The sequence below is a fragment of the Lynx canadensis genome, chromosome B1 (genome assembly GCF_007474595.2).
Source record: "Lynx canadensis isolate LIC74 chromosome B1, mLynCan4.pri.v2, whole genome shotgun sequence".
In the NCBI taxonomy this organism is placed as follows: domain Eukaryota; kingdom Metazoa; phylum Chordata; class Mammalia; order Carnivora; family Felidae; genus Lynx; species Lynx canadensis.
In genome coordinates this window covers 197,889,814-197,916,331 of record NC_044306.2, presented here as the reverse complement: position 1 = coordinate 197,916,331, position 26,518 = coordinate 197,889,814, and the positions used below count along the sequence as shown (strand labels likewise).

General features: G+C 41.0%; 1 long non-coding RNA gene across 1 annotated transcript; it reads right to left on the bottom strand.

The window, feature by feature from the left end:
* Positions 1 to 302: 302 nt before the first annotated feature.
* LOC115512809 lies at positions 303 to 25,108 on the bottom strand. The gene is made up of 3 exons (XR_004343562.1): positions 24,821 to 25,108; positions 14,012 to 14,102; positions 303 to 617 (listed from the first exon to the last, which is right to left on the bottom strand). It is a non-coding gene; the product is annotated as an uncharacterized LOC115512809 (long non-coding RNA).
* Positions 25,109 to 26,518: the final 1,410 nt, after the last annotated feature.

Below are 26,518 nucleotides of genomic sequence, written 5' to 3'. Positions count from 1 at the left end.
AATATATAATATATAATATATAATAATTGGCATATAAAATAAAATTATATATACACATATGTGTGCGTGTATATACACACACATGTGTACGTGTGTGTGTGTGTGTACACACACACACACACACATATATATATACACATGCGCATGTGCACACACACAGGTTCTATTCTAAATATTGTCAATATACTAATGTATTTAACCCTTACTATTCTACGTTACAGGTTCTATGGTCATTCCCATTTTTACAAATGAAGCACAGAGAAGTTAAATTTACGTTGCTCAAGGACACACAGTATTTTGCTTTTTACATTGTGTGCGTATAGACAACAAACCATATGAACGTGGATTTTCTTGAAAATATATAGATTCATGCATTTACTCAACATTTTTAAAAGTAGCCACTGCGTGCAAAACACTGTTCTAAATGGTGAGGATACAGACAAAACAGCAAGAAGGAGCATGGGTTTTTTTGCACATGACGGTGTCCGTGGGGTGTGGGGGGTAAATCACGTGCATCCTGGAGTCAGCCTGTCCATGCTCAAGTCATCGGGGTGGTGCTTACTAACTGTATGCTCTCCTGCAGGTAACTCCACCTCTTCATGCCTCAGCTTCCTCATCTGTAAAATGGGGAAAATCGCAGTACCTACCTTTAAGAGTTGTGCTGAGTAATTAGCGAGTAAACACACGTGGAGTTCTTGAACAGAGCCAGGTACATGGTGAGGGCTATGTGTGATTTTACCTTCTGGAGGGAGAGGGAGAGAAATAAGTATTTGCACAAATCGGTGCTCTGGGATAACCCAAGTGCAACGATCTCCCAGAGAAGATTTGGGTGCTTGAAGGCTGTGATGGGATAATCATGGATCTCATGAGAAAGAAAATCTAGTCCTTACAGGGGTAAGGGGTACTTAAGGGGTAAGTATGCTTCACGTGTGACAACAGAGAGAGAGAGAGACTGTCTGTGGGGTTGAGGTGTGTGGAGAGGTGGCCAGGGGCCAGGTCCTATAGAGCTTGATGAACCAGAATTTGGATGATTCTAAGGGCAATGTGATCCTCTAGTGGAGGCTTAATTTGACCCCTACAGTCGTAGCTCTTAGGGTTTTGGGCTGGGTTTGGGAATTATGTTGACATGAAATAGATTGGAGAAAAATGCAAATTTATGTAATGTAAGTTTTACATGTCATGGCAGCCCTTATAAAGACATAAAGGCACAAAGAAGCACTTAGAGTTAAATGGTTATATTCCGAACTGGACAAAGAATAATAAACTGTGGAAATGTATCAAGGCAAAGTTGCTGAGACAAGTGTAGTTAGTGGGTGGAAAAGTGGCTAAGAGGGTTAGTTTGTACAGATTTCTCCCAGTTGCCAGCTCTCGGTGATAAGGATGTTACTTTCCCCTGGTAGTGGAAAGACCACTTTCTTCTTCTTCTTCTCCTTCTTCTCCTTCTTCTCCTTCTCCTTCTTCTTCTTCTTCTTCGTTAAAATTTTTAATGTTTATTTAATTTGAGAAAAAGGAAGAGAGAGAAAAAGAGAAAGTGTGTGTGTGTGTGTGTGTGTGTGTGTCTGAGTGTGTGTGTGTCAAAGACAGAGCTAAAGCAGGGGTGGGGCAGAGAGAGAGGGAGAGAGAATCCTAAGCAGTTTCCAAGCTGTCAGCACAGAGCCCAATGTGGGGCTCGATCTCACAAATCCGATCATTACCTGATCATGATGAGCTGAGATCTGAGTCAGATGCTCAACTGACTGAGCCACTCAGGTGACCCCTTTTTTCTTTTAATTTGAGAGGGAGAGAGAGAATGGGGAAGAGGGGCAGAGGGGCAGAGGGCAGAGGGGCAGGGAGAGAGAGAGAATCTAAAACATGCTCCACTTCAGCTTGGAGCCCAACTCAGTATCGATCCTGGGATCAAGATCTGAGGTGAAATCAAGTGTCAGATGCTCAACTGACTGAGCCACCCAGGCTCCCAGAAGACCTCTTTCACGGGGGGGATTATCTCCTGCTTTTAGAAAGAAGAAGGGAGTTTTGGAGCATCCTTTCAATACCTGTTGTTGTTCAAGAGCCTTTAGCTCCAAATAAACCTTATGTCCAAGTGGCATATTGGGGGGGGGGGTGACATGGTCTGCCACATTTCAATGTCAATGCAGGATTTTCATCATGACGTGACATCATATGATTTATCTTTAAAAGAGTCCCTTGTATTACCTTCAGAAGAATGGTCTGCAGGCGGGCAATATTGGAGGCACAACAGTAAGCAGGGGCTGCTGTATTATCCAGGTGGGAAAGGGTGGTGGCTTGGTTTATTTACAGGGGTAAGAGTGGAGACTGAGAAGTGGACGGATTTAGGGTTTGCTTAGTACGCAGAATGGGCCAGGTTAAGAGCACAGAGAGGGAGACAGACTGTAAAATGGATATAACTCCTGGAATATGGGAATAGCAACTGACCAGATGGCAGTGCCTGCCATGAAATGGGGAAGACTGGCTACCAGGTCCTTTTTGGGAAGACAGTCATGTCTCCTATGGGTGTCTTAAAACTGAGGGGTGCTTGGGTGTCTCAGTCAGGTAAGTGTCCAACTCTGGCTCAGGTCATGATCTCACAGTTCGTGGGTTTGAGCCCCGAGCTGGGCTCTGTGCTGACAGCTGGAGCCTGCTTCAGATTCTGTGTCTCCCTCTCTCTCTGCCCCTCTCCTGCTCAGGCTCTGTCTCTCTCTCAAAAATAAATAAACATTACAAATATATATATATATATATATATATATATATTTTTTTTTTTAAATTGAGATGCCAATGAGAAATCTAAGGAGAGGGGTGCTTGGCTGGCTTAGTTGGTGAAGCACGAGCCTCTTGATCTTAGGGTTGTGAGTTCAAGCTCCATGTTGGGTGAACATACTACTTAAAAATAAAGTCTTAAAAGAAAAAAGAAATCTCTGGGGCGCCTGGGTGGCTCCGTCGGTTAAGTGTCCGACTTTGGCTCAGGTCATGATCTCGTGGTCCGTGGGTTCAAGCTCTGCGTAAGGCCCGCGTGGGCTCTGTGCTGGCAACTTAGAGCCTGAAGCCTACTTTGGATTCTGCGTCTCCCTTTCTGTCTGCTCCTCACCAACTCGCAATATGTTTCTCTCTCTCAAAAATTAATAAATATTTTTAAAAAGATTAAAAAAAGAAAGGAGAAACCCAAGGGAAAATGATGAATAGAGAAGCAGTTGGACATAAAGGCTGGAAATCAAATGATGCACTAGACAGGGGATACAGGTGGGGATATAGCCTGCTTGGGATTCTCTTTCTCTCTCTCTCTCTCACTAAACAAACGAACAAACAAATATTTAAAAACAAAGAAACAAACAAACAAAACCCACCTAGAGAAGGTGTGTGGATGAGAGGAGGCAGAGCTGAAGACTGAGTCTTTACATTTAAAGGACATGGAGGGGCGCCTGGGTGGCGCAGTCGGTTAAGCGTCCGACTTCGGCCAGGTCACGATCTCGCGGTCCGTGAGTTCGAGCCCCGCGTCGGGCTCTGGGCTGATGGCTCAGAGCCTGGAGCCTGTTTCTGATTCTGTGTCTCCCTCTCTCTCTGCCCCTCCCCTGTTCATGCTCTGTCTCTCTCTGTCCCAAAAATAAATAAACGTTGATAAAGGACATGGAAAAATGCTTTCCCTGTTCCCTGCAAAACCAGTCTCCTTCCCCCTCCCCAAGGGTAATGACTAGTATGAATTTGGTACAACCACTGGGCACCTTTCAAGATCATTTTAATAAAATTGGTATTGCAATATTTCACAAATATGGAATCTTTACAAAGGAGAATACCACAAGTGTATCCAAGATATATGTTAAGAAATAAAACTTTCCTTCCCAGGAAAGCATAACCCCTAAGCTCAATGTGAGCTGTTACTCTCTGCCCATGGTTGATGTAGTGTATCTTTGCCGTTTACGTTGGTTTGAATATTATTTAAATACTCTCCTGAAATGTCCTCTATAAGAGCTTGCCTTTTTCACTCGTCATTTTTGTCTGTGAGATTAATTCCCATCGATGTATAGAGGTGTAATGGATCATTTTCACTGCTATATAGTATTCCCTTTTTTGTCCTAACACTTTGTCTCGTAGTCAAATTGCTACGTTTAAGTTCATTACAAACAATGCGAACGGGGGCATTCTCACGCATATCTGTTCTGACACAGCAAGCAACGTTTATCTGGGAGCAAAATTGCTGGGTCGTTGTGTATTTGCATCTTCCACTTTTACAGATAAAGCTGCATCACACTCCAAATCAAATGCACCGATTTATACCTGTACCATTCATGTTCAGGGTTTCACGTGGCTTCACATCTCGATCAAACCTTCCAGTTGTCAGACTTTTAATTGCTTGCCAGTTTCGGAGGTGTAAAATGGTATCTTGTTGAGATTTTTAGCTCGTTTTTCTCATGTTACTAATGAGGTTGATCATCTTTGCTCTTTTTTTTTTTTTTTTTTTTTTTTTTTGGCTGATGTGTTCAATTGTTAGCAAAATAGCTCTTCGTGTTTTTGCCCGTTTTTCTATTAGACAACTTGTTTTGTTTTTCTCACTGGTTCCAGAAATTCTTTATAAAGGTTATATGTGTGGTCAATAACTGTTCCAAGTCTTTTTTTTCTACTCTACTATTTTTGTTAATGGTTTATTTTAATAAAGTAAATAAAGTTTTTATATTTCCTGTAACTGAATTTATCAGTCTTTTTCTTACTTGTCATGTTCAGAAACACTAAGTAGAGTCCTTATTTATGAGATCTTACTGGCATAATGATATCATATATCTTCTTCCAAAAGTTTGAAAAGTTTCCGTTCACGAGGTCCAGGAAGCATCGTCTTCCTTTCCTTCTGCTCAGCTGCAAGGTAAGTCATACCGATATTGAGGTTGGAATTTTTCTTGTCTATATGTTCACTGAGAATGTGGCCCCCTCAAGTCCTGGGCTTCCGTACCCATTCTGTCTTAGCTGTTCACCATGGCAGGCCCAACATCTTGCTCTGTCCCTGTGGACGTCATATTCAATAGGAAGCTCACAATAACCAGAGATTGGACGATTACTTCCGGGTGGCTACCGGCTTTCTTGACAACTCATCACTCAAGATTCGAGATCCTACTCTATTTCCAGGCCGGATTGTCACCAGCTTGATCCCAAGACCTGCCTTTACCATTCACCTGCTGGTACCCATTGACCTTTGTCCTACATTTTCCTTGTGTTCTTCTTTCCAGCTTATCTCGTAACTCAGGCAAAGGAGCCTACAGGCCTCACATCCCGTTATGGAAACTGAAACGACCCCTCCGGCAATAATGGCTGCCTGAGGAAAAGACCACCGGCAGACCAGTTTGAGCTAAACCCCTGCCTCGTGCATACACACGTAGATCATGGAGTGACGTCTCGAATGATCAATAGCCACCTTTACCTCATTATGATACTAAAGTCTCTGCCCAAGGAGGAACACAGCCTCATTCACAGAACGTCCGATGTATGTACAGGGGTCTTTCCTTAAGGTGCAGGCACTTGCGAGGTCTTACGTTCACCTAACTATTCATCCCAACTGTAAATAGAAGGGACCCACTCACACCCTTGCTCTGGGAGTCATGGCTTTGGAAGTCACTCCTCCCATGATCTCCTTATTTCCCGCAGATAAAGTTTCCTCTGTGCGGCAGCCCTACATAGTGTATCTGACTCACCAAGCAGTGGACTCACCCTGGTTCAGATACAAGAGGATTTCTAGTATTTTCTGGCAATCTTGATTCTTCATTTAAACAGATATTTAAAAAAAATTTCCTATAAGTTTGTTTCTTAGCAAACTATACCTTTTATTTATTTTTTAAAGATCTCTGGATCACCATTTTATCAGAAACAAATGTCCCATGACTGTTTTTTTTTTTAACCTTTAAATATATGTGTGGTAGAAAATACATGGTTCATTTATTTACTTGCTTACATAACTTTTAAAGAATGCTTTTTCATTAAAAATAAGTTTTAGGGGTGGCTGGGTCGCTCAGTTGGTGAAGCGTTTGACTTCAGCTCAGGTCATGATCTCACAGTTCACGAATTCGAGCCCCACGTTGGGCTCTGTGCTGACGTCTCAGAGACTGGAGCCTGCTTCTGATTCTGTGTCTCCCTCTCTCTCTGCCCTTCCCCTGCTCATTCTCTCTCTCTCTCTCTCTCTCTCTCTCTCTCTCTCTCTTTCTCTCTTTCAAAAATAAATATTTAAAAAAAACTTAAAAAAAGTAGAAATAAAAATCAGCTTTTAGGATCTATCCACTCATGAGTGTGGTTCACTTCTTACCCTGATGAATATTTATTATATTAAATTAATCCCCCAAATGTGTGAAATCTTAGTGGAAAAATTTAATGGAAAACAAGAGTCCTTTGAAAATATGTAAACAAATGCATTCGAATAAACCAATTTTCAGCATCTCTCCTCTTAGATCTATACACCTACATAGAGGAAATCTTACACGTTGCAAAAAAAACATTGTTTTCCTGCATTGCTGGTGTTAATCATGAGCACCTCACCCTCATTAAATTATCAGTCTTGTTTCCTTGTTTTGCTTCTTCATGATTCCCAATTTCTTACTTCATGCCCCTATGCTGTTCCCAGCTGGTCCTTGTGAAACTCCATCAGAGCAGATAATCAAATGTGTGGCATGTATCCTTATTGTGACCTTCGACCCAAACAGCTCATGGGACAAGGTTCTGGATATGGGTGCAGGATTCCTGCCTGCATTACTATGATCACCAGAACTGAGAGAGCTATCATCTTATTGAACACCTACAACAGGTCAGATGACGTACCGAGTAATTGACGTTATAAGGAAAAAGGTTTTGAACTCTGTTCTCTTGGTTAAAAAAAAAAAAACCCTGAAACTCAGCAAAGTTAGACAATCCGGTCCATACTACAAGTGCGGGTTTGTATTCAGTGCTTTCTGACATTTTACACAAAATCGCACGGGAGCAGATATCCGGGAACCAATGGCTTCTGAGTATTCTATTCAAACACAATATTTTCTCAATCATTCTGCCTGAAATTTGTCTGAGATGGTTTTTGTTTTTTTTTTTTTTAAAGGACTAGGCAATCGTGTTTTGCTGGGTCAGTCTTCACGGATTGCACTTTCAGTGTGTGTCAGTCCGTTGATGCTGCATTACAAGCACCCCAAAACCAGAGGTGTAAAACCATGTTTGATCTTACAGCACCGTGGGCTGGAGAGATGTTCCTTTGGGTCTGATTTCTGCTGGGCTCTCTAATGCATCGGGTGTTAGCTGGGAGACGAGCTGCTGTCTGGAGCTAAGATGGTCTCACTCCGATCCCTGGCAGCTGGTTGGCTGGCGGCAGAGATGCCTTGGTTCTCGCCACACGGTCTCGCCTGACCCAACAGAGTAGCTTGGGCTCTTCCATCCGGCAATTTCAGGATTCCAAGACCAGCTTAGTGGGCAAGCCCCAAAACACAAGTGCTTTCAAGCTTCTGCTTGGATGCACTGTGCTTCTGCCCCGTTGCCCAAAGCAAGCCACGTGGCCAACTCAATTTCAAGAGGTGGCGAAATCCACTCCACTCTGTCACAAAGCAAAGCAGAGAGCGTCCAGGCACAGGGGGGATTTTGTGGCCAGTTCGCAATCGATCACAATCGCGATTTGCTATTTTTGCTTTATTCACGATTTCACACGTCCTGGAAATAATAAAGCTGTGACGATCGCTCCACGCGAACATGCTTTCTGCCAAAGTTTGGAGATTGCTTTCTTCAAAACATCTTCTGTGGGGGTGTTACAGAAGAATCATCAATCCCTCTGGTTTCACTTACAGAAAGAATACTCTCAGGGCTTAGTGCTGATGGGAACTCTCTCCCTCATTACCCATAAACCATTTGTTTCCTGTATCACTTCGACTGTGAAGAAACTGATCCTATCCCCTGCTGCATATGAAAGTTGGGGTCAAAGTCTATGTGATGGCATCTCACTGTGATTCTGTGGGTTTACCGACTTCCACTCACGTAGGTGGGCGTAGGCTTCGAGTTGGAGTTAGTGTCTTCACCGATTTTCTAATAATAGTCATAATAGCCTCTAAACAGGTTTTATACATTTTTACATTGCCTTTTCTTTTTTTTTTTTAGTTTTTATTTTAATTCCAGTTAGTTAACATATAGTATTATACTAGTTTCAGGTGTACAATACAGTGATTCAACACTTCCATACATCACCTAGTGCTCATCCTAAGTGCCCTCCTTAATCCCCATCACCTATTTAACGGGGTTTATATTTTTAAAGAATACGCTTTCTAGATTGTTCTGGAATTCTAGCATATGTAACTTTTAATTCACCAAAACTTCATATTGTGTTGCCACAAGAAAACAAAAGCAAAAACAACCCAGAAAACAAAACGAACAAAAACATCTCCAATATATATATATATATATCTTCTAAACACCAGGCAATTTATCCATAATACATTTCACCCTTGTTTTACCAATTACTCAGAAGAAAAGCACATCTGAGCAGTTACGTAATCAATTTGAAATCAGCTTTACCAATTAAACATGTGAAGCTCAGGTAGGTTTGTTACCTGGGCACATATTTAATCTGTAAAATAATTTTGTTCATATCAAGATCAACATGTTACTGTAAATACGAAATTAGATTATGGACGTGAGAAAGCTTTGCAACACCAAGAGTAAGAACATTTCGAATCCTGAGAGTCGGTGTAGTTTGGTGGAAACCTACAGAGCTGGGTTTATAATCAGCTTACCTACTTTCTAATTGGAGTGATAGAGGAGGGGGGGGGAAAAGGAGGGAAAAAGGCATGTGTCTCTAATTTTTAACTCCAAGTTCAGCTGTATAAACATTTTAGGCACCTACAGTCTGCCAGACAGAAATTGAACTGGGGATTAATGGGACTTAAAAAAATGTGACTTCTTCCAAGAAATTAAACACCTAACGTTCAATCCTTGGACCAGAGTACTCTCTTTCAAATTGTCCCTGCAATAATTCCTTTAAAGCAGCATTTCCATCCAGAGACTTGGTAATGGGTCATGGCTTGGGCAAGGAAACACACAGGTGTTAATTTTTAGTCACGTGTACCACACCAACTCAGGAGAGTGAGCAGAGAGGATGGCCTCATGGGTGGACCATCCCCCTTCCTTTACACGGATTTCTGATTTATCACTGGATGCCAGCCTGTACGTGTACAGACGATCCCTGATCCCATCTTTCAGCACAGATATATTTACCTAGCACAGATATTTTTCTTGTTCATTAACCATTCATGAACATTTCTCCAAAGGTACATTGCATTATTCATACACAAATAGATGTTCAGGAACTTAGTAACTGTTATCTGGGACTCGCTGCTGCAGGACGGGGAATTTACCATGGATCTCCGTACCAAGAGCACCGGCGGAGCTCCCACCTTCAACATCACTGTCACCACGACTGCCAAGACGCTAGTCCTGCTGATGGGCAAAGAAGGTGTCCACGGCGGGATGATCAACAGGAAATGTCATGAAATGGCCTCCCACCTGCGGCGTTCCCAGTACTGACCTCGTCCACCCCTCCCCCCCCACCACCCCCCACTGCTTTTGCACCCCTCTCCTTCCCATACACACACGTACACTATTTTTATTTTTTGGACCATTACCCCACACCCCTTGTTGCTGCCAAAACCACATGGGCTGGGGGCTGGGGCTGGATGGACAGACACCTCCCTCTCCCTGTACCCCTCCTGTGCGTGGTTGGAAAACTTTTTTGTTTTTTGGGTTTTTTTTTTCTGAATAAAAAAGATTCTACTAAAAAAATGCTTAGCATGGTCTGATCATGGAATATATATACTCTGGTAGTTCAGGAATCAAAACATATTTACCATCTAGAAGAATGATTTGTGGTTTGAAGAATACAAAATGTGCTATTTCCCATAGTAGCTGAGATAGATATATATATATATATATATATATATATATATACACACACACACACACACATACAGGTGCCTTGGTTTGAGGAATATAAAATGTGCTATTTCCCATAGCAGCTGATATGTATATATATATATATATATATATACACACACACACACACACATATATGTGTGTATATGTACACACATATATGTGAGTATATATATACACACATATATGTGTGTATATATATACGTACACACATATATGTGAGTATATATATACTCACATATATGTGTGTATATATATATATATACGTACACACATATATGTGTGTATATATATACGTGTGTGTGTGTATACATATATATGTGCGTGTATTTCATACTCATATACATACTTTTATGAAGTTTAAGAATTTTGGCCAGTTAATATTCTCTGCTTAAAGCAAGCAACAAACAAAACTCTACTCTATATTATCAAAGTAACATCTCTATACTCTTTTATGAAGAGTGAGAGAGAAAAGATGGTAAAACTAGGAACAGGCAGAGAAAAAAAAATTGCCTGTACTCACTACGGCTCTGTCTTTCTTTTGCCAAAAGCAGTCATGTAATAACGTCAATTAAACTTTCAATGAACTTCAATTGAGAGCCTTCCTGAAGGCCTTTTCCTAAAGGAACCATGCACAGTAAGTACCATAGAACAGCTTTTCTTTTACTTTTTTTTTTTTTTTTTTTTTTGACTCTTTCAAGCAAAAGAGCAAATCAAGTGATTGGCATTCAGTGAAAGAGGAACCACCTTACCTGCAAGAAGCAACTTCATTTCTCAATACAATTATTTTTGTAATTACTTTTTTTTGAGGGGGGGCCCTATATTTTCAGTAACAACAATTGCATTGGAAAACTCATTATAGATCCTCATTCTTTCAGTAATTTAGGTTGTGAGTTGTATTCATAAAATTATTTTCTGCCAGAAAAAAAAAAGTGCTTCCAGCTTCATGCTTCATTTTCAGAGCAATAACTATAGAAAGATTGACTTCTCCTAATTTCTCCCAGAATGCGATGAACGTAGTTGCTCTAAGGAATGGGACTGGATTCATTCTTATTGAAATCAGGGAACATAATGAAGGATTTTGCCAGCTACCTGGTGTTGACACAGACTCAAAAGAAGTGGCTAGGGAAAAAAAAAAAAAAAACATGTCACTGATGCCTTCGTTGGAGAAATGTGGCGGCAAGGCCGGGCCAAGTGTGCAGAGGGATGAAGCGATGCCCCCAGCACAGACGTGTTCGACGAGGACGTCGTGCACCTCCTCAAGCATCTCCACTGCCTTCATCTGCAAATGGCAGGCTTCTTCCTCTTGCAACTTCCTTCTTTTAAATCTGTGGCACTACAGGCAAACTGGGTCCCTGTGCCCACCCACCGCTACACTGTACTTCCTCAAATTATTCAAACAAAAATTTTTTTTTTGAATGAGACATATTTCCCTGAACTGAGCCTTCTGCTTTTATGCCAGAATAAACCCTGTCTACAATGATGAGCACGATGGGAGCAGAATGTTTTGTCTAACGTAGTTAACCATATGCATTAATAAATTCTGAGCGAAACAATGACTGCCTTCACATTCCAGGATTTTTGAAAGCATTTACTTAGGATATTCTCTGTATAAGCCAGAAAATTGAGTCTTTTAATTGACTTCTTAAAAAGTCTTTTATTTTCTTCTAGTAGAATGGTTACTGTGTATGATGATGAGGGAACCGCTGTTTATTATCTACATTGTTCCATGAATTTGATAGACATCTTATTTGGGGGGGATTTTTTTAACTTCATTTTTAAGAGCAGTTTTAGGTTGGCAATGCATTGAGAGGAAGGTGTAGAGATTTCTCGTATATGCTGTGTCCCTGCATGCCCAGAGCCTCCGCCTTTATCAACATCTCTCACCAGAGTGGCACGTTCATTGCCAAGGATGGGCCAACATTGACGATCATCACCCAGCGTCCATAGTTTCCATCGGGGTCCACTCTTGGTGGCGTTACATTCTATGGGTTTTTTTTTGACAAATGTCTAATGACATGTATTCCTCATTATAACATCATGCAGAGGATTTTCCCTGCCTTACAAATCTTCTGTGCTCTGCCTATTCATCTCTCCACTCCCACCGTTGGCATCCAGTGATCTTTTTTTGTCTCCATAGTTTTGCCTGTTCCAAACCACCATAGAGATGGAATTATACACTCCAGAACCTTCTCAGATTGGCTTCTTTCACTTAGTAATGTGCACTTAAGGTTCCTCCACGTCTTTTCATTATTTTACAGCTCACTTCTCTTTATTTCTGAATAACAGTCCATTGTCTGGATGGACCACAGTTTACCCATTCGCCCACTGAAGGACATCGTGGTTGCTTCCAAGTTTGGGTAACGATGAATAAAGCTTCTATAAACATCTGTGTGCAGGTTTTTGTGTAACATGAGTTTTCAGCTCCTTTGAGTATGCACCAGGGAGCACAACTGATTGTTTGGCAGCTTCCTATAAAGCCAAACATACTGTTTAGTGTTGTAGGAAACTACCAAAGTATCTTCCAGAATGGCTGTACCCTTTTGCATCCCCACCAGCAGTGTATGAGAATTCCTGTTGCTCCAGTTCTCAACAGCATTTGGTGTTGTCAGTGCTCTAGATTTGGGGCATTCTAATAGATGTGTGGTGAATGGTACCTCCCTGTTGTTTTCACTTGCATTTTTCTGATGATAGAGAATGTGGAACATCTTTTTCTTTTTACATGCTTATTTGAGATATATATATATATATATATATATATATATATATATATCTCAAATATATACCTATATCTCTATCTCTATCTCTATACATTATATATATATATTGACACACATACACACACATGCACGCACATGCACACACCCGTACACATTTTTCCCCCTTTGGTGAAGTGTCTGGTATGGTCTTTGGTCCATTTAAAAATTTTTAGTGTTTATTAATTTATTTTTCGAGAGACAGAGAAAGAGCAAGCTGGGGAGGGGCAGAGAGAAAGGGAGAAAGAAATCCCAATCAGGCTCTATGCTGTCAGTGCAGACCCCAACGCGGTGCTCGAACTCACAAACCATGAGATCGTGACCTGAGCCAAAACCAAGAGTCAGACGCTTAACTGACTGAGCCACCAGGCACTCTTTTGGCCCCTGTTTAATCAGGATGACCAATATCTCATTTTAATCACTACAACAGATAGGTCACATACTAAGATCAGCATTTTATAGCCTGGAACTTCAGGTGAAGGGTGGTTAAGAAATATCTTCTGATTGCTCACAATCAGGATTAAAATTCGTTCCTGAGGTTTGACACCCATGCTCAGTAGCTTCAAATTAGGTGTCTTCTAGAATAGATACTGTGAATTATCAGAGACAATTAACACCAGTGCCTCTGTATTTTCCGACCTACCTCAACTCACTCCACTGCTGCTCGTTAATCATCCCTTGGATTCTCTCCATCTCCTGGCTCACTTGTCCCACAATTATTCAATTAATTCTGTCTGAGATGGGAAGTACTTATGTTTCTTCGATCACTCTTTCATGGGGACAAGTTCTAATACAAGTTCTAATATTATCACCACTTGCCTCCATGAGGCTGACTAGATTCAGGGCCTGTATTCAAGTTGCTGCCCTTGAAAGTTAAGTCCCTACCTTTAACCCCCAACCTGGACACAGAGATCTTGTTATTTATTTATTTGTTTTAATTTTTTTTAACGTTGATTTGTTTTTGAGACAGAGAGAGACAGAGCATCAACGGGGGAGGGTCAGAGAGAGGGAGACCCAGAATCCGAAACAGGCTCCAGGCTCTGAGCTGTCAGCACAGAGCCCGACGTGGGGCTCGAACTCACGGGCTGTGAGATCGTGCCCTGAGCCGAAGTCTGCCGCTTAACCGACTGAGACAAGGCAGGGAAGGAAATAAATGAAAGGTGTATTCTCCAGCAGGTTACACCTGTGGACAAGCACTCAGCCTTGTCAGGAACCTTGGAACACAGTGTAGAACGTGCCCCTGAGTCATCCTGCCCAGGGTAGAGGAGGTTGGACTTCTCATGCTTCCATTTCCACAGGTCAATGGTGGAGAGCCACTGTTAGGGACATACCTCTCAGTACTGTTGATCTACAGTAGAGGTCCATAAAAATCCCACAGGCAGAGAGTTCTAGACGTCTGTAGCAGGAGGCTGTTGGCAGTTTCTGGAATGATAAGTTCCAGGAGGAGGTGGGCAGGACACCAATAAAATCTGTTATAATTGTTGTTTTACAAACTCAACTAAAACCTCTGTTCTGGATATCCTGTCAGTTTGGGAAAGACAGATAGACAAAAAGCTTGCCACCATAGAGGACAGACCTAAGTTTGAAACTCAGCTCTTCAATAAAGAACTCTGTAACCCTGGGGCAATTAGTTGACGCCTTTGAGCCTCTGTGAGGGATAACAATAGTTATATCTTTAGGTGATTATTCCTTCTGTGTGATGGTGAGGGTCGTAAAGCAAGGAGTAGGCCTCTCCAGCAGTTTCTATTTCCAATCCGAAAAACACTCCTTTCCCCCAGGCGATCAATTGCAGAATAGCCCCACTCTTGTCCAGACAGACACCTTATCCCATCCTCTTCTAAAAAGGAAGTATTTTTAACCTTCAACACCAGCAGAAAGCCACAGGTGAATACCTCAGTGGCATTTGTGGGACACAGATGTCACATCCTGACTCAGATTCCCCACTCTGGCAGAAGATCAGGAACCTCAAAGCTTTGCATTTCATGGCACAAATGATGGAAAAGACTGTTTCAGAAGTTCTTGAACCAGGAGATTGAATTAAGAGCTGAGTGGCGAAGGAGTGGACAGAGATTGGTGATGGGCTAAATAAATGTTTAGGTCAGTAAACAAGAGAGGGAAATCTGGAGGTGCTGGGTGGCTCAGCTGGTTAAGCCTCCGACTTCAGCTCAGGTCATGATCTCCCAGTTCACAAGTTCAAGCCCCGCATTGGGCTCTGTGCTGACAGCTCAGAGCCTGGAGTCTGCTTCTGATTCTGTGTCTCCCTCTCTCTCTCTGCCCCTCCCCCACTCACACTCTGTCTCTCAAAAATGAATAAATGTTAACTTTTTTTTTTCTTAAAGTAGGAAATCTGAACTTCTCATTGAGACCAATAATAGGACACAAGTGTTTACAGCGTGTGATCAGGTGACTCGAGGCAGAAGGCTGACAAGGGGGAGCAGAACAATGCCCCTTGGCGGAGGGGCTCCTACTGCCTGGTTCATCCCTGTAATGTCCCAGCATGTAGAATAGCACCTAGAGTAGAATGTAGTTCACATGGTTGTTGGATGGATAAATAAATGATTGAACCCTCTTAGAGTTTGCCCTCTTGAGATATTTTTAGAAAGACAACGATGCAAGAATGTGCCAGGAACACAGCTACTACTTGCAAAAGCAGCAGGTGTTCTCTCAGACTTTTTCACCTTACCTACTATTGTCCTCTTAGACAACAGCAAATGGATCTTCTTATCGGTCCTTAAACAAATCCGACACTTCATTAACTCTGCCGGAGCACCCTGTATTCCCACTGCTGGAGACTTTCCTCTCTTTAGATTATCCAAATCTTTTCAACAGAAGTGATATCTCTGTTCTATAACCCCCAACCTCCACCCCAAGTAGTTTTGTGTCTCCACAATGCCTTTTAACCAGCCTCCTATCCTGAACACACACATGCACATGCCTGGTGGAGAAAGGCGGTCCATTACGTCTCTAGTTGATGAATTTCTCATCCATTGTCATCTTGGTGAAGCTAGTGTCCCCTCCATCAACTCCTCATAGAATTAATCTTGTCTGATGTGATACCCCTGTGGCTTTTTACATACACCTCTGTTAGTAGCACTTATTTCCTTGTTGTGTTTTTACTTTTGCTTTTTAATAATCACTGGAATCACGTGTATGTGTATATGTACTGAAAATATAAAATGCAATCCATGGAGGCAACGATCATCTTTAGAACTGAAAATGAATCACGTCAAAGAAGATCTAAATAAATGGAGAGATTTTCCGTGTACCTGGATAGGAACAGTCAATACGGTCAGGATGTCTGGTTTTCCCAATTTGATCTATAGGTCAACTTATTTTTTGGATATCAACAAACTGATTCTAATGTTTATATGAAGGGACAAGAGACCCAGAAGAGCCAATCCTATACTGAAGGAGAAAGACAAAGTCAGAAGACACACAACCCAACGTCAAGACTTCTATAAAGCTACAGTGATCAAAACAATGTGTTATTGGCTTATAGATCAATGAAACAGGATAGGATAGAGAGAAAATAGACTCAGGCAAGTATAGTCAACTGATTATTGACAAGGGAGCAAAGGCAATTTTATAGACAAAGGATTGTCTTTTGAGCAAATGGGTTGGGGGGAGAATGCGAGGGATAGGTGGAACACAGGGAATTCTTAAGGTAGTAAAACTATTATATGTGCTACTGAAATCATAGATGTATGTAATTATATATTTATCAAAATCCATACAATGTACATCACAAAAAGTGATCGTCTCATCAACTATAACAAATATATTTTGCAAAATGCTGATAAATAGGTATCGGTGGTGAGGGGTATATAAGAACTCTCTGCACCTTCTGTTCAATTTTTCTGTAAATGTAAAACTGCCTCGAGAAAATTCTATAAAAAAAATAAAAAGCAACTACCATATTCACCAAAATAAATTTCTCAAACAAACCAATCGAGCATGGTTTTATGGACTGACGTTTGAATGAATTAGTCATACACTTTCCTGAAAAATTTACATTGTATATTTCATATCGTTTGTAAAAGTCTTCCACGTTTAGGAAAGCAAAAAAGCAATGAAAATTCGTATAAAATACCACTACCCTGACATAAGTACCATTACGTTTGGTAAATATTTAAGAAATGAATATTATGTATTTCTTTGTCCGCTATTCGTTGGTGACATTTGATTGGTTATGATCTTGTCTTACTGGAGTGTGGGCATCCTGAAACCAAGGACTGTGTTTCTCCTGACATCCATTTCATAGGACCCTGCGTGACGTCCCTGACGGAACCTGTTATTTTAGTCAATTGCTTCGTTACTCATCAGGGCCAGCATCTATGCTCACTTCATCTGCCTCCTTGTAGTCCCACGTGTGTGCCTAGGATCAAGTGAGTAAAATGGAAGCGGTTGGATAAGCGGAAAGCTGTGTGACCCCAAATGGCCACAAGCGGAAGCAATGAAATAGAAAGAATGAGTCAAGTCAAGTCTGATCCCAGCCACTGCCCCCTCTCTGTGACAGCAGGCTGGTGAGCTGACTCCTCTGAGACTTCATCTTCTCTTCTGTAAAATGGGTGGTGATTAAAGCAGACACATCGTCCTCTTCACAGCACGTCGGGTGGTTCTCAATTCTTTGTCTCAGTACCATTCTCTGAGCTGACTCAAGAGCTAAATCGTGCAGCTGGACTCTTGCCAAAGCAGTTAAATAGATTTATTTTGACTCTGCATTTTTAGTTTAAGCTGCTCTTTCTGACCGAACAAGCCCCAGAGTTGAAGGCTTGCTATTTATATACAACGTGACTCTTTTTTTTTTTTCGCAGAGACTATTTTTAGCTTTAGCTAAATCACGAAGATTTTATGTCTGTTAAAATAAATTCAATTCATGTGGCAGAGATTTTTTGACTTACAAGTGGGATGCAAAATCATGTCCCGAAGAGTAAAAGCTAGCACTTTTAATTTTTCCTTAAGTAGTTTAAGAAAATGTAGATAACCAGGTCATCCACTAGAATGTCAGACCTAAGAAGGACTTAGGAAATGATCTGGGCCACCTCCTCTACTTAAGGATGTGGAAATTGAGTACCAGAGAGAAGCAATGTTCAAGGTCACATGGTTACCTAATATCAGAACTGAGATCAACAGCAAAGTGCCCTAGTCAGTTTCATCAATCAATCAATCAATCAATGAAACTGACCGAATATAACTACTCCTAAGATATCATTGATAAGTCATGGGTAAGTGTGTAAATTCTTTGTCCCAGTGAGGGGAGGTTTCTTAAAATTAAAACCTCTGAATCTGAATCATTTTCCTAAGTATATAGCTTTAAAGTAGGTGTAAGTTAAGCACATCTAAGTAGGGTGTTTCTTTGAAATTTCGTTTCCATGTGGACAGAGAAGTAATGGTTCCAACCATGTTGGGTATTTCTTTCTGTATAGACATTCTCGGTTCTTCTAAGTAAATACTAGACTCGGGTTTCTGCTTAGATTATGGAAGGCATATAGACCAGTCTGGACCTCAACACAGCCACAAATATCCTCTCTCATGCCATCTCCCTCTCTACATTCATTTTTTTCTTTTTTCTCTTTTAATTTTTTTTAATGTTTTTATTTACTTTTGAGGGAGAGAGAGAGAGAGACAAAGCACAAGAAGGGGAGGGGCAGAGAGAGAGGCAGACACAGAATCTGAAGCAGGCTCCAGGCTCTGAGCTGTCAGTCAGCACAGAGCCCGACGCTGGGCCCGAACTCGTGAACTGCCAGATCATGACCTGAGCTGAAGTCGGACGCTTAACCGACTGAGCCACCCAGGCTCCCCTATATTCATTGTTTTTTTGTTTTTTTGTGTGTTTTATTTTTTTCTTCACATCTCTAGTCAGTGAAACATTGTGTGAAGGGTGAGTTCAAAGATGTAAGATTGAGCTTAGTGGGGAGGAAGCTACTCTAGTCTTTTTTTTTTTTTTTTTGGAGAGAGAGAGAGAGAGAGAGAGAGAGAGAGAGAGAGATGAAGCGTGAAGGGGGCAGCGGCAGAGAGAGAGGGAAACACAGAATCCAAAACTGGCTCCAGGCTCTGAGCTGTCAGCACAGAGACCAACATGGGGCTCGTACTCACAAGAGTCAAGATCATGACCTGCGCCAAAGTCCACCGCCCAACAAACTGAGCCACCCAGGTGCTCTGAAGTTACCCTAGTCTTAAACTAGACAAGACTGAGTCTCTACATGGTTTATCTAAGCTCCCTTGAATCTACCTGCTGCTTGAGACAAAGACCCAGCTACTAGTAAAGTGTGACCCTGCCTTTTATTTGCCCTCTTATTCTCCCTGATGGCCTGCAGAGAGAAGTGGCTGACCAAGGCAGGATATCAGTATCCCTGGGTCCCCTGGGCTAACTACCTCCACCATCTTAACAGCATCTCCTAACCTTACATCACATCGATGGGATCTTCAAGAAGGTGCACCTATCACATACCACACACTACTTGAACTGTGTTAGATATATTCTTTCTAACCCTCGAAAACACTGCACAACAATAAAATCTGAGATCAAAGAATGGCATTCTAGATCTCTAGAATGTTCTCTTCTTACTTCCTAACATTAATGGGTATAAACCAAGGCTGGCACAAAACCAAATGGTAAATTGGGTTGATCATTCAACCGACCCCACCAACAACCCTAACAACACATCTTAAAGATCGCATTACAGTAGTCCTTCTTTATTCATGATTTCACTTTCCATGGTTTCGGCTACCCCTGGTCAACTGTGGTCTGGAAGCAGATAATACTCTTTCTGAAATGCCATGAGAAGGTCAACAGTAGCCTAATGCTATGTGACAATACCTTCGTCACTAACCTCCTTTCATCTCACACGTAGGCATCTTATCATCTCACATCGTAATCATAAGAAGAGTGAGGATAGTATAATAAGGTATTTTGAGAGAGAGAGAGACCATATTTATAGAGCTTTTATTACAGTATATTGTTCTAATTATTCTATTTTATTAGTCATCATTATTGGTAATCTCTTACTGTGTGTAATTTATAAATTAAACTTTATCATAGGTATTCATATATAGGAAAAAAAAACCCACCATATATATAAGGTTTGGTATTATCCATGGTTTCAGGTGTCCACTGGGGTCCTGGAATGTATCTATCTCCCATGGGTAAAGGGGGACATCCGTACCTGTTTTATGTTTGTAGAAATTGAGTCTCATGGAAATTGTATGAGATGCTCAGAGTCCGACAGTTTAGTTGTGACATAATGGAATCTAAAACTCAGGGACTGCAATTTCAGATATAACTCTTCCCATAACAGCAAGACTATATTTGGCTTGAGAAATGATTGATGTTCCCTTTGAGAAAATGCTTTTTAAAGATACACACATTTGTTCATGGGCGTGCCTGAAGTTCTGGGAATGCACTACAAATAGAATAATCAAGTAGCGCCACAATGAGCCAACTCAGGAGTAACAAAGAGTTTATTAAGATTCTCCATCCTGACCTTGCCATGGCTGGGAATAAACAACAGCTTTTCTTATAGACCGCTGAAAAAAATCAGAAGGAGAGGCTGTGAGGTGTCATGAATTCCAAAGCCTTCTCAACCAGATGGGAAGTTCATGAACAAGGTAAACAGAGGAAGCCTAGTGGTTGTCAATGTACGTGATTTAAGAAGGTACCAGCTACTGTCAATAGGAGTGATTTGTTCAAAACTAGTCACTTTAAAATCAGTGGAATCAACACTATTTGTTCAACCTTCAGTGTCATTACCATCTGTTCTGTGTTGTGAAAAAAAAAAATCTCTATTAAGTAAAAGACCCAGGTAAAATGTCACTTCTGTAAAAACTTTACATGTGCCCTAGTTACATTTTTACACATCTTGACATGGTCATGCATATTATTATGTATTTTAAGTATGATAATGAGCTTATTCATTTGGCTTTTATCAAGAAAGCAGGCCCACTATGAGTAATATGGAAGATAACTAAAAGAATTTCTTATAGAGATAAGCCATAGGTAACTGCGGGAGCTCGTGAAGAAGCCTAAGGAAGGCTCTGACCTCAGCATCTGGCAATAGACCAAACGTCACTGAAGGTTAGCTAGGCCTGCAGTCAGGAAAAAAGCTAGAAGTAAAATTGAGGACAATGAGGACAAACTGGGACCCACATCTATCACTCCAACCTCAACAATATAGGACACCTGGAGAAGCTAATGTCCTTCACCATGAGGCTGGAGGCTCACCCAGTCCAAGACATGGAGAAGCCACTGGAGGGAACGCAGGGTCTAGGAACAAGAATCTGGGAGTATGTGCCTAACTGGATTTCAGAGTTGCTATGGACGGGTGACGTCCACGTGTACTCTTGTCTTCCTTCTTGTTCTAAAGGAGCATGAGTAGACGTTATTCTGGAACGGCTTTGCCATTGTGTGTTGAGTGGGCGTGGGGTCAGATAAGTTGTCTCTCGTTTAAAAGTCTTTAGGTTGTAAAACTTAAACGTATTTTGTTTCCACACCTTCAGTGGAATTAAAAACATTTCTTATAAAATATAATGTATAGTGTACAGCATGATGACCATAGTTAATAACATTGCAGTTAATAGATCATATGTCATCTACAATAATGTAGTTAAGAATGTTATATACTTGAAAGTTGCTGAGAGTAGGCCTTAAGCATTCTCACCAGAAAAAAAAATTACTTATCTGTGTGAGGTGATGGTGTGTTAATTATCTTGGTCTTCATAACCACTCTCAATGGCTGTGTATATATATATGTATATACATATACATATATGTATTATGATGATTTATATATATACATAATTATGATATATATACATATATAAATATATATATAAACATATATACATATATACATATATATACACATATATATGTATATGTATAGACAATATATGTATATACAATATATGTATATGTATACACAATATATATAAACATATATGTATATGTATATACAATATATGTATATGTATATACAATATATATAAACATATATGTATATACAATATATAATATATATGTATATATATGTATATATTCATGTATATATATGTATTATATATGTATATATGTACATATATATATGTATATATAAACAATATATGTATATGTATATACAATATATATACACATTATATATATATATACATATATGTGTATATATATAAATCATCATAATACATATATATCATCATACATATATATATACATATATATCATCATACATATATATACATCACATATATACATCTTATATATATGATATATATACATCTTATATATATCATATATATATACACATCATCATACATATATATATACACACACACACACATATAAATCATCATATTGTAAACTCTAAATGTATACAATTAATTATATTTGTCAATTAGTCCTCAATAAAGTTTGGGGGGGAAATTCTGTAATTCATAAAAGTAATGTGACCTTGGGTGCCTGGGTGGCTCGATAGGTTAAAAAAAAAAAAAAAGTATTTAGACTGAACGAATCCAGAAACCAAGGATCTGTATTTAAGGTGCCACTCTCAAGGAGCCTACTGAATTGGAAAGATAGATTTGGGCCTTGAGGCTGAGCCTAATTCCATGATGTGATAAGATTTTTGCGGGATCTTGGGAGCGAGCAAAAGTATTTTAAGTTTAAGAGTGATTTCCACAATTGAGGCTGGGTGCCAGAATGCATAGGTGTTTTAAAAAGACCTTGCCATTCTTTGATGCTTCTCCCATTGACTCTTTCTCTTGCACTAGGCTCTGTGACTGCCCTTCTGATAGATTACAGGAACAGGGACACTTTGCCAGTTTTAGGTCCAGGCTGTAAGAAATTGGCCACTTCCACTCCCTGCTTTTGGGATGGCTGCTCTTGGAATGTAGGTACCATCTTGTGAGGAAGCCCAGGACACATAGCAAGGCCATGTTTGGGTGTTCTAGCACTGACATTCATTCACTCTTCATTCACTGACATTACTGGTAGGAAGCAAAGCTGACGAAATACCTGTAGACTTCCTTTGGAATCTCTCTTGTGCTATAGAGATGTTAGTTCCCATTACCGTATTTTCCCTAAGACACCCGGCTCTATGCTCTTAACTATCTTTTGTACCTTCCTGAGGAAATACCAGTGACTGTTGTTCATTGGGGCTGGAGAGAGTTGGTTGGGGCTGTCTCAGGCCCTCTTGGCCTTGGTGTCCACACCATCAGCTTCACTCGGTGACTCATGCTGTGCTATTTTCAAATACTGTTCCTTCCCGATCCTACTATCTAAATGAGCTGTCACCACTTTCTTCCATAGACTCTGCTTCATTTTCATTACAGTACTTACCACAATCTAAAATTATCTTGTTCCCTTATATCATCATTCCCTCATAATTATCTGTCAGCCCCTTTATGACATCAATTTGTTTATTTTCTGATTTGTTTAGCAGTATCTCCTCAACATTTAGGAATGTGCTCATCAAATAGTATGAATTTCGTACACATTGGGCAGATTGAATGAATGAAATGCACAATATTAATTCACTTTATGTGGGAAGGTAACTGTGCTGCTGTCTGTCTGGTGTGACCACTATTGTGTTCAGAATCTGGACCAGAAATATTACTTCTACATCATTCAGCAAAGTACAGACAGTAATTAAAATATGTACGATTTTATGAAGGCATTTACAGAGATTGAGATTGTGTGAACTATTGAGTGAGAACTATATACTGTGCCTTTACCTTGAGTGTAGTCATGCAGAGCACAAATTGCATAGTATCTTCTAGAAACCCACTATTCCCTCGCATATTCTTCCTCGGCTCACTGTGGCTTTGGGAATTGCATTCACACAATACACACACCTCAGCCTTCTCTACCCTCGAGACAGTCGCCTGCTTGTTCCAGAGCCCTTGATTATACTGTTGACAGAAAATGTCCCATTCCGCTTATTTCGTGGTTATAGTTCACCTGACAAGAGTGTGATTTGTGAGCGCCTGTCTGCAGAAGTAGCTCACCGATGTGGTCTTTGCCACCTGGTCAATACATAGTAGTGATCAATCCTGAGGGGTTCTCACTTCCTGGGCATTGATCCTCTTTGGGGATGGGAATGAGGTTCAAGGGCCGCTCTTTTTTTTTTATTGGTCGCACGCTTGCCAAATCGAGTTGAAGGTGAAAGTAGACTGCCTTTTGCAGAGAAACTGAGCTGTCGTGGCATCATGTAATGCTTTCAAAAACTCTTTCTGGCCGAGGCAGATCAGGATCTTACTTAGAATTCATTTCAGCACCACTAATATGGAGGCACGGAAGCCCCAACATTCATTACATGCTCCCTGAACCTAACAAGTCTTTTCTGAAGGACACAGAAGAACAGGGACAAGGGGGAGTTTCAGGGTCGTCTGTAAATAAGTTGTTCTAAAAAGCTGGATTCCTAAAGGCTGAGCAGAGGCTGAGCTTCATAAGATGGGGAGAAAATCCCCTTACTGTCTTTCCTCAGGTAGATGACCCAGTGCGAAATCAAACATTGAAGGTTTTCTTATTTCATGGGACTGGGTCGGAGGGGCAACGAGTCAAACAGATTATACACTACTTCCACAGAGTCAGAGAATGTGAAGAACATTGTTTTGTAGATATTCTGTGTGCCATTTTTCCTCCCCTCTGTCCCTAATTTAATCCGGCAGCACTCTGCGAAGGTGTGGGGAGAGATAAAGCGGGAGAGTTTGTTTGGGCTGCCTTGCCAAGCGATTTGAAAGGCTTCTTAAGGACTGCGAATGCCGACTTGAAGGGTAACTGGTAGATGCTGCCAGGTTTAGGCAGTGAATTACTTTGTCAAATTTACAATTTAAAAGCTACCTCTGGCTGCAGGGTGGGGGGATGAATTGGGGTATGCTGAGACTATAAGCAAGAAGATTTCAGAACCTGCTGCTACTGTCTCTAAGAACCAGAATAAGAGAAGCAGGGGATAGGGATCCTGCGGAGAGGGCATGGAGGGAGATCAGGCTCTGGAGAGACCTCCTCTTAGCGGTGGCTTCTGAGCAGAGCCTGGTGCCTCTCTAGGTCCGGGCTCTGATTAGTATGCCCCCCACTCCCACTCCACCCACCCAAGCTCTAAACAGCCCAAGGTGGGGAAGAACATGGAAGAAGTCAACCTGATCATACCTACCTTTGATAGAAGGAAAAGGAAAATCACCTGACTCTTCACACGGCCAGAGGAACTCAGTTCAGATGTTTGCTGACTCTTTATCTTCAGTTCGCTAGTAAGACACCATATGTAAGGGAAACACACGCACACCTTCCATCTCAACACTCAAGCCCTTTCGTTAACTTCCGTTGTAAGTTAATTATGGAAACTGCTGGCGAGATGGTGGGAGCCAAGTTTGGCTCTGACTCCTCTTGGCAATTCCTAGATTCAACTCTACCCTTCTGGGATCCTGCATCAACTTTCCCCTAATTGTCACTGGGAGTCTGCAACAGAATGGGACAAGGGCAGGGCAGGAACTGAGTCAAGTTTCTCAGGGAAGCTGAAACGCGGATGGCATTTACAGAGCTGGAATTTGGCTCAGAGATGGGGTTGGGGTGTGTGTGATCCAAAGGTGGCAAGTGCTGAGTCACAGGATTCTGAATAATGACTGGAAGGTTCAGCCCAAAGTGTGCAAATTCAGTCACAAGCAAGGGCTTTCAAAACTCCAACTTCTAAACACCACGGTCTTACATAATACATATATTTGACTTACATGTTTCAGGCTATGCGCCCTGGCAAATAATGGTGTTACAATAACAATGATGTTGTAATAATGAAAACGAAAGAAGGAGGGGGATAAAAAAAATAAAGGAGGGAGATGGAGTCACAATAAACAGGGAACAGGTGATTCTACCCCCATTTCTCTGCTCCCCCGAATATTTCCATGATCGCGTGTGACATTGGAGATAGGGATGTGCTGTTGGAGTCTGAATCTTATATTTAATATTCATATTTTTCTCACCACACGTTCTGTAGAAGCAAGTCAGCCATGTGTTCGGTGCTCAAGGAAGGAAGAAAAGCAATCTGTCCTGTCCATATACTGGAGAAAAAGCAGAATGTGCTCATTGAATGAGAAATTCTTAGTCCTTCAACGTAACACCTTACTGAAGGATTGTGGAGGATGATTTGGACTTAATTTTAATATTAAGCCTGGACTCCAGAACTGACTGTGATTAAAACCAGATGAATGACCTTCTGTATGTCCATGGCAAACCTTTGGGGTAGGCTTCATGTCAGTATTACGATGGATTGTCGTGAGGTCAGAATTATTATTTTCATTATGCAGATGAGAATAATGAGACACGGGGAATCAGCTACCAGCCAATTAGTAACCAGGCCCATGACTAAAATTTCATGGAGGCATTTTTCACCTCCTGTCTGAAGGCGCCGCTCTAAAATTTTCCTTCTTGGTCTTGGAGATTTCATGCTCAGCTTGCATGGGTTACGCTCAGGTTACTGTCTTCCAAAGGCACGCTGTTCCCAGGAAAACCGGTCTATAAAGTCATGCATGCTGACTCTTCACGAAATGTCTATTGAATTGTTCTCAGCCAGAAGCCTAAGCCCTTATTTCAGAAACCAATTCCAAGAAGTCAAGAAGTCAAGAAGTGGCAAGACTCTTGTGGTAAGAAGAGCTGAGCACCAGGCCATCTAACTGTGGTCTTATCCCAAGTCTGTCTCTCATTAGCTTATGTGACCCTGGGAAATGTATCTGTTTCAGTTTCCTCCTTGGTACATAGGAAGCTAAAGTCTCCCTGGCCTGTCTCACAAATTGCTATGATATCTAAGTGAGAGAGCATGCACAAGCCTGCTGTGTGGTCTGAAGTGCCGTAAAGGGTAAGA